This window comes from Bos taurus, chromosome X, assembly GCF_002263795.3.
Source record: "Bos taurus isolate L1 Dominette 01449 registration number 42190680 breed Hereford chromosome X, ARS-UCD2.0, whole genome shotgun sequence".
NCBI classification, from domain to species: domain Eukaryota; kingdom Metazoa; phylum Chordata; class Mammalia; order Artiodactyla; family Bovidae; genus Bos; species Bos taurus.
In genome coordinates, this window is record NC_037357.1 from 29,949,541 (window position 1) to 29,958,765 (window position 9,225).

The window sequence follows — 9,225 nt, forward strand, 5'->3', positions numbered from 1 at the left end:
AATAAACAAATGGGACCTAATTAAAATTAAAAGTTTCTGCACAACGAAGGAAACTATAAGCAAGGTGAAAAGACAGCCTTCAGAATGGGAGAAAATAATAGCAAATGAAGCAACAGACAAACAACTAATCTCAAAAATATATAAGCAACTCCTGCAGCTCAATTCCAGAAAAATAAATGACCCAATCAAAAAATGGGCCAAAGAACTAAACAGACATTTCTCCAAGGAAGACATACAAATGGCTAACAAATACATGAAAAGATGCTCAACATCACTCATTATCAGAGAAATGCAAATCAAAACCACAATGAGATAACACTTCACGCCAGTCAGAATGGCTGCTATCCAAAAGTCTACAACATATAAATGCTGGAGAGGGTGCAGAGAAAGGGGAACCCTCTTACACTGTTGGTGAGAATGCAAACTAGTACAGCCACTATGGAGAACAGTGTGGAGATTCCTTAAAAAACTGGAAATAGAACTGCCATATGACCCAGCAATCCCACTACTGAGCATACACATCAAGGAAACCAAAAGAGACATGTGTACCCCAATGTTCATCGCAGCACTGTTTATAACAGCCAGGCCATGGAAGCAACCCAGATGTCCATCAGCAGATGAATGGATAAGAAAGCTGTGGTACATATACACAATGGAGTACTACTCAACCATTAAAAAGAATACATTTGAATCAGTTCTAATGAGGTGGATGAAACTGGAGCCTATTATACAGAGTGAAGTAAGCCAGAAAGAAAAACACCAATACAGTATACTAACACATATATATATGGAATTTAGAAAGATGGTAACGATAACCCTGTATGTGAGACAGCAAAAGAGACACATATGTATAGAACAGTCTTTAGGACTCTGTGGGAGAGGGTGAGGGTGGGATGATTTGGGAGAATGGCATTGAAACATGTATAATATCATATGTGAAATGAATCTCCAGTCCAGGTTTGATGTATGATATAAGATGCTAAGGGCTGGTGCACAGGGATGACCAGAGGGATGGTATGGGGAGGGAGGTGGGAGGGGGGTTTAGGATGGGGAACACATGTATACCTATGGCAGATTCATGTTGATGTATGGCAAAACCAATACAATACTGTAAAGTAAAATAAATAAATAAATAATTCAACTAAAAAAAAAAAAAGAAAGAAAGGAAAAAGTAAGAGAGTTCCAGAAAAATATCTACTTCTGTTTTATGACTATGCCAAAGCCTTTGATTGTGTGGATCACAGTAAACTGTGGGAAATTCTTTAAGAGATGGGAATACCAGAGCACCTGACCTGCCTCCTGAAAAATCTGTATACAGGTCAGGAAGCAAAAGTTATAACTGGAAATGGAACAACTGACTGGTTCCAAATTAATAAAGGAGTACATCAAGGCCCTATAGTGCCACCCTGCTTATTTAACTTCTGTGCAGAGTACGTCATAAGAAACGCTGGACTGGATGAAGCGCAAGCTGGAATCAAGATTGCCAGTAGAAATATCAGTGACATCAGATATGCAGATGACACCACCCTAATGGCAGAAATTGAAGAACTAAAGATCCTCTTGATGAAAGTGAAAGAGGAGAGTGAAAAAGTTGGCTTAAAACTCAACATTCAGAAAACTAAGGTCATGGCATTCAGTCCCGTCACTTCATGGCAAACAGATGGGGAAACAATGGAAACAATGACAGACTTAATTTTGGGGGGGCTCCAAAATCACTGCAGATGGTGACTGCAGCCTTGAAATTAAAAGACACTTGCTCCTTGGAAGAAAAGCTATGACCATACTAGACAGCACATTAAAAAGCAGAGACGTTACTTTGCCAACAAAGTTCCATCTAATCATAACTATGGTTTTTCCAGTAGTCATGTATGGATGTGAGAGTTGGACAATAAAGAAAACTGAGCACCGAAGAGTTGATGCTTTTGAACTGTGGTGTTGGAGAAGACTCTTGAGAGTGAGTCCCTTGGATTGCAAGGAGATCCAACCAGTCCATATTAAAGGAAATCAGTCCTTGAATATTCATTGGAAGGACTGATGCTGTAGCTGAAACTCCAATACTTTGGCCACCTGATGCAAAGAACTGACTCATTTGAAAAGACCCTGATGCCGGGAAAGATTGTGGGCAGAAGGAGAAGGGGATGACAGAGGATGAGATGGTTGGATGGCATCACGAACTCAGTGGCCATGAGTTTGAGGAAGCTCCGGGAGTTCGTGATGGACAAGGAAGCCTGGCATTCTGCAGTCCATGGGGTTGCAAAAAGTCAGACATGACAGAATGACTGAACGTACTGTAGCTGCTATGGGATAACTTTGGTGGTTTCTCAAAAGTTAAATAGAATATGACTCAGCAACTCTACTCCTCCTTGTATATCTCAAATAATTGAAACCAGTTGTTCAAATAATATTCGTACTAGTGCTATTCACAACTGCTTCAAAGTAGAAACAACCCAAATGTTTTTGCTCCTCCATATCCACAGTTCCACAATCACAGATTCCACCAACTGTGGATAATATAGTACTAGAGTATGTATTTATTGAAAAAAAGTCCATGTATAAATGGACCTGCACTGTTCAAACCTGTTTGTTCAAGGGTCAAATGATATATGTGCTGATACATGCTTCAACATAAATCAACCTTTGACAATAATACACTAAGTGAAATAAGTCACTCACAAAATGTCACATGTTGCATGATTCCATTTACACGACATATCCATATAGGTAATATCCATAATAGGTAAATCCAGGGACAGCAGATTAGTGGTTGTCTGGGGCTGAGACAGACCTAGGTAAAAGTGTGTGTATGAGGGAAGAATAGTGGCTTGACTGCCCACCTAGAAGCTCACAATTTAAACACAGATTTGCAAGAAGAGCCTAAACCAGTGGAGAGTGGTAGATTTTCAAAAGTATCCAAGAGGAATTTGATTCACTCTGTAGAAGTAGATGGGGGTAGGCTTGAATTAATATTAGAGAATCTTGATAGAATAATTAAAATGGACATATTTCCATACACATGTAATAAAGACTGACTAACTTAAATATTTGGTAGGGAAAAGTACATTAACATGAGTATTCACTCTTTCTCCAAATAAATTTTGCTTTGGCTAGGTCAGCTCTTTCCCTTCCCAACACCATAAGTATGGGTCAGTTTTTGCCAAACTGACACATGAGATTTTAGTGATGCAATATCAAAGAGGGAAAAAGAAAACCAGAAAAGAACCCAGATGATCTATTTAATCAACTTCCTTAAGACCCAAAAAAGAGAAGCAAGCATGAACAGTAGTAACTAGCTGGTTACCAGAGAAAACCTGTGGTTTGGTGAATGAGAAACTATGAAGTAGTTTCCAAGAATGAGAGAGTTTGGATAAAAAGGAAAGATAAAGTGTTGTTATGGTGCATGGAGAGAATACTTTATAATGTTTTTCAAGGTGATGAAAATCAATGTGGAGTTCTTTATAAATTTCTTTTAGCAACTATACTAATTCTGTAATGCAACTCCCTGCAGAGACTTGGCCACATAGACCATAGATTATGCTAAGAATTCTACATTGATTTTCTCTAGTTGATGGGATTTATTTCATGGGATTTATTTCAGGTGATTCTCTTTCCACATTTCTCATTTATTTTTAAAAAAATACTTTACAGGTATAATGCATTTTTTATATTCAAAGCTTCAAGTTTTTTAAAGACCAACATTAATTTTCACTAGTTGAAATAGTAAACAAAATATATACAAATGTGAGGTGGGGGTAGAAAAACTGAAAGTTTGTAAAGTGCAAGAAACTTTTCAAGTCTAATATTTATTTAATACATTGCAAAAATTTTCACACTCACTAAGTTCCTAAGAGTATCTGTTTCATTGCATAGTAACGTACTGTACACATTATATTTTAAAGTAAATATTTAACACATATTTATTCTATTTTAAATTACTTATATGAATGTATTTGTGTATATATTCAAAGTTATTTGTGTTACATGAAGAAAACATTATTTAAAAAATATAGGGGATTTTTAAAACATCACAATTTCCTTTCTACCCAGTTCAGTCCAATTTATAATTCTATACTTAAAATGCTATTGTCAACATTATCAATGACATCCATATTACTAACCCTATAAAAATGTCTCTTTTCCTTATATAATCATCCTCAATAGCATTCTACAAAGTTAAACTATCTTTCGTGGAGTGATTTTCCTCTTCTGGAATTCCCTTAAAAAAATTAATCCACAAGTAGGACCTTTTTTTTTTTTTTTTTTTTTTGACATTTTGATCTTTTTAACCAAATCTCAAATGACTCACATGTGTCCTCATATAGGTCAACAACACATGTATAGATCTTATTTTCATTTCTGTGAATCAGGTCAATTTTTTTCTGATTGGCTTTTCTTATTGCTCCTTTTCTATTTACACATAAAATAAAATGTACTCTTTTTACATCTGCTGCTGCTGCTGCTAAGTTGCTTCAGTTATGTCCGACTCTGTGCGACCCCATAGACGGCGGCCCACCAGGCTCTCCCGTCCCTGGGATTCTCCAGGCAAGAACACTGGAGTGGGTTGCCATTTCCTTCTCCAATGCATGAAAGTGAAAAGTGAAAGTCAAGTCACTCAGTCATGTCCGACTCTTCGCGACCCCATGGACTGCAGCCTACTAGGCTCCTCCATCCATGGGATTTCCCGGGCAAGAGTACTGGAGTGGGGTGCCATTGCCTTCTCCCTTTTTACATCTAAAGTGTTAAAATTTAGTGGCCTTTATAATAGTCTGGAGTCCATCACTGGGTTTATTCTACACAGCTGGCTTCAGACAAATACGGAGAAAATATGTAGGTAAATAACTGCCCTAGTGCTCTGGTTCTACATGTGATGCTATCACTCACACTGGAAAGACAATAGTCACAGGTTCAAACTTGAGCATCATATTGGTTCTTCAGAGTCTACCTCATACTGCCTCATAAGAAATATATAAAATATGTTTATACATGGCTAATAAGCTTCTTTTTGTGGGGAACTGTAACTCAAGATGCCGAACTATCCCTGAACCTCACCAGGAAAACTTGTGAAAGACTCTGAACTGGACCAAAAGAAGCTTATTCAGGGAAATTAGTCATTATCTAACTCTGATTTTAGAAAGTTTGCCTCTCTCATTGTCTTTTGAGGTACTTACAACTCTTAATATTGTAGGTAACTGATAGAAATGCAAATATGGTCCAGATGAAGTTCAGTTTGCATTACATGAACATGTGGATAAGGAGGGCCAACTGTACTCCCCCCTTTTATATAAGGGACTTGAGCACATTTTGGTATCCAATGGGGTCCTAGAACCAATCCCCAGTGAATATGGAGGGACAACTTTAGCCCCTATCTGAAGACTTCTTTCCTTCCGGTGGAAAAACAAATCACTTCTCTATCCAGTGGATAAAATCAATTTCGCATCTGCTGTACTTGTAAATTCTATAAGTGTGGTACTCAGATTTCTCCTTTCAATCAGCTGTAACATCTTACTAGATCCTTTACTAATTAAAGAATTAAATGAAATCGTAATTTTATATGTGTGTGAGTCATGGTTTTATCATTTACTTTTGCAGTATCTTCAACAGTTTTGAAGGTCATTTTTCAGTACTCCCAGTGGATTGTCACTGGAGAAGTATACCTGACTAATAGCTTAAACCGTATCATCTCTTTTCTTGGCTCCCAAATGTGAATCCCAAGTGTCCTTTTAGTCTTTTTTCCCACCTCTCTGATGATTTAACATTTTTTTTTTCCTTTTATGAATGATTCCGTTGATGGCAGGAATGACTGGGAATTTGGTCTTATGGTTTATTTGGTGATCTCTGTAAATGAACTGTGGAGAAGGCAATGGCACCCCACTCCAGTACTCTTGCCTGGAAAATCCCATGGATGGAGGAGCCTGGTAGGCTGCAGTCCATGGGGTCGCAAAGAGTTGGAAACGACTGAGTGACTTCACTTTCACTTTTCCCTTTCATGCACTGGAGAAGGAAATGGCAACCCACTCCAGTGTTCTTGTCTGGAGAATCCCAGGGACGGGGGAGCCTGGTGGGCCGCCATCTATGGGGTCGCACAGAGTCGGACATGACTGAAGCGACTTAGCAGCAGTAAATGAACTGGGCTTCCCTGGTAGCTCAGCTGGTAAAGAATCCATCTGCAATCCAGAAGACCCCAGTTTGATTCCTGGGTCGGGGAGATTCCCTGGAGAAGGGATAGGCTACCCATTCCAGTATTCTTACCTGGGGAATCCCCATAGACAGAGGAGCCTGGTAGGATACAGGACACAGGACATGGGGTCACAGAGTCAGACACAACTGAGCGACTAAGCACAGCAAAGTAAATGAATTAATGGGTTACAAAGTTCTTATCTCTGGTGGGTGAAAGAAACCAAAGAATCTAGCTTGCTAACTTTTGTCTGTATCTATTGAGATAAAATAAATTAAGAACTTCGTAACCACTAGGAAGGAATTGAATTTTTTGGTATCTGGACTATGAGTTTATTGTGTTTCTAAATCTCTTGTGCTTCTTGATTTCAAGATAAAGTTAGACAATTTAATAGCAAGTTCCTTCTATCTCTGTATGATAATCCAGAAAGGCTATTATGTCTCATTGTGTTGAGTGTGCAATGTTTTATCTTCCAGAGAGAACTAAAAAAATTAGATTATAAGGACACTTAAGTTAAGAGAGATCTGTCCTTGTTGGTTTATACAGATAAATAAGCACATACAAAATCAAATATACAGTAAATTCCCAGAAAATAGAGAAATTGAGCTTCTAATTCATTAAATATGCTAGACTTAAAAATAATTATTCTTATAGAAACTAACTCAGAAACCTTTTAGGAAATTCAACTTTACATAATGAAAGTAAATCTTTGGTAAACAAGAGTAGTTTAATAACTTGAAATAAAATATCTATGTCTTTTCTAACTTATCAGCATTAAGTATACTGCAGGGATATATTTTATCCTACCCTACTCAGATTTGTCCTTGATCAAGTAAAGTAATATCACTTCTCAATAATTAAAATTATGAAAACTGCAACCTGTGCTCAAAAATATTGAATCATTATTCTGCCAGACTTTATTTCAACAGTAATTATATTTTGTAGAATGTCACTGTGTCAGCTTAAGGATAATTGCCCGGGTGGTTATGTAACTTAAAAACCTTGGACTGTCATTAAATTTAGTAAAAATATGAAAAATTGTTGAATATATATATTATTTCTAAGCAACAAGAATATTGAAATATTATTAAGAATAATTTTAGCTTATATGCTTTTGCCTCATTTTTTATGTTATAGGGTTTTAAAATATGGACCATGTTAATGTGTTGATTTCTGCAACTTAAAAGTCTGTGTAAAAGATATGTGTGGCTATTCAAAATAGTGCTGTGTGTGCTCATGAATTTTGGTAACTGGCTAAAATATTTCTATAATATAGTTCTCAAGTATTACCCCCAATTTTCCCTATGAAATAGTATTTTGGTACATGAGTGTTTTTATTTGTGGGTGTCCTCCATCATGTCCAACTATTTGTGACCCCATGGGAATAATTAACACTATATTTTGGAGTAAAGGTTATAGAAGAATACAAATATGCACTTGTGTGTATTGGAAAGAATTTGAACTTGCCTAAAAAGAAGGTCTGGCCTTTATTCTTGGTATCTGTGAAGTCACCTCTAGGGTCTTGGAAAACATCTGCTTTTGTTTGCCTGGGAGCCTTGCATCATACTGGATGGTATAACAATGTAATTTGACTGGGAGCTAGCCACATCCATATAGTCTTAAGGTGAATGCTAGTCACATCAAAAAGATCAACAATGTGACTTAAATTGGGGGTCGTATGGTATCAGTCTACCTGGATGCTGAGATTATTAGTTAATCAGTCACACCTACATGATGATGCCCCAATAAAATCTCTGGACACCAAAGCTCATGTGAATTCCCCTGGTTGGCAATATTCCATGCATATTATCACAAATCAATTCCAAGAGAGTAATGTGTCCTGACTTCATAGGGAAAGGAAAATGGAAACTCTGACCTTGGTAGTTCTCCTGGACTCTGCTCTATGCATTTTCTCCCATGCCTAATTTTATTCTGTATTTTCTCCTTGCAATAAACCATAATGGTAAGTATAACAGTTGTGGTGAGTCCTGTCATTTCCATCCAGTGAAATATAAAACTTCAGACTGATTTGGGGAAGCCTCAAATTTGCAGATGATGTCAGAACTGAGGGTAGTTTTCTCTAATTTTGTAGTTGGTCCTAGACTTCATTATGCTTTTCAAAAAAAGGACATTCTGTCCTATAGCAGATATTCTCAGCCTTTTTGGGGGTCTCTGGATCCATCATACTCCTGGAAATTACTGTATATTCCAAAGAGCTTCTTTTCCCATAGATTATAAAAGTAAATATTTACTGAATTAGACATCCAAAACTGAGAATTTTTAAACATATATTTATTGATTTATGTGAAAATAGGAATGATAAATGTTCCAAATGTTAACATGAATAACATTTTAGAATTAATGTGAAATTAATTTTGACATCATGGACCCCAGAGATATGTCTTAAATTATCACTTTATTCCAGGTTATGGAAAAGCATAATGAATGTCAAATCCTGGAAAGAATATTTACCATGGTTTGTATTAACTGTTACTGAAAAGAAGCTATTAAAATTTCAGCAAAGTTTACTCAATTTTGACGTTTCTGCTTCTTTGGTTTACTAATTAGTGTCCTCCTTCTGCTTCTATATTTATTTTTAAATGTTTTGTCACTTTGATTAAATAGGCAACTGGGAATTATAATAGGCCCATAATGGAATCACTTGTGCTAAGGCCCCATGACAGCAAATCAAGACTTAATACCTAACCTAATTGCAGTTACAACCACCCCAAGGACTGTAACCTTTAACCAATCAACCTGAAATTATCTGGTCAGCACTAATGAAATATCCTGTCCTATAGGTCCCTTAGCAGGGTGACCTTGCCTGAAACAATGCATCCTTGCTAATAATATACTTTTTCTACTTCTTTTACACCTAGCCTTTACTTTTTGACAAATCCATGGAGCAACTTTCTGTTTCATGATGGGATGTTGCCTGATTCATGAACCATTTAGTAAAGCCAGATTTACTCAGTTGAATTTTTGCTTAAACACAGTTAATTTCTGAGACACTCATGGTCCTAATCTAGTGTTCAAATCTCCTCTCAACAACT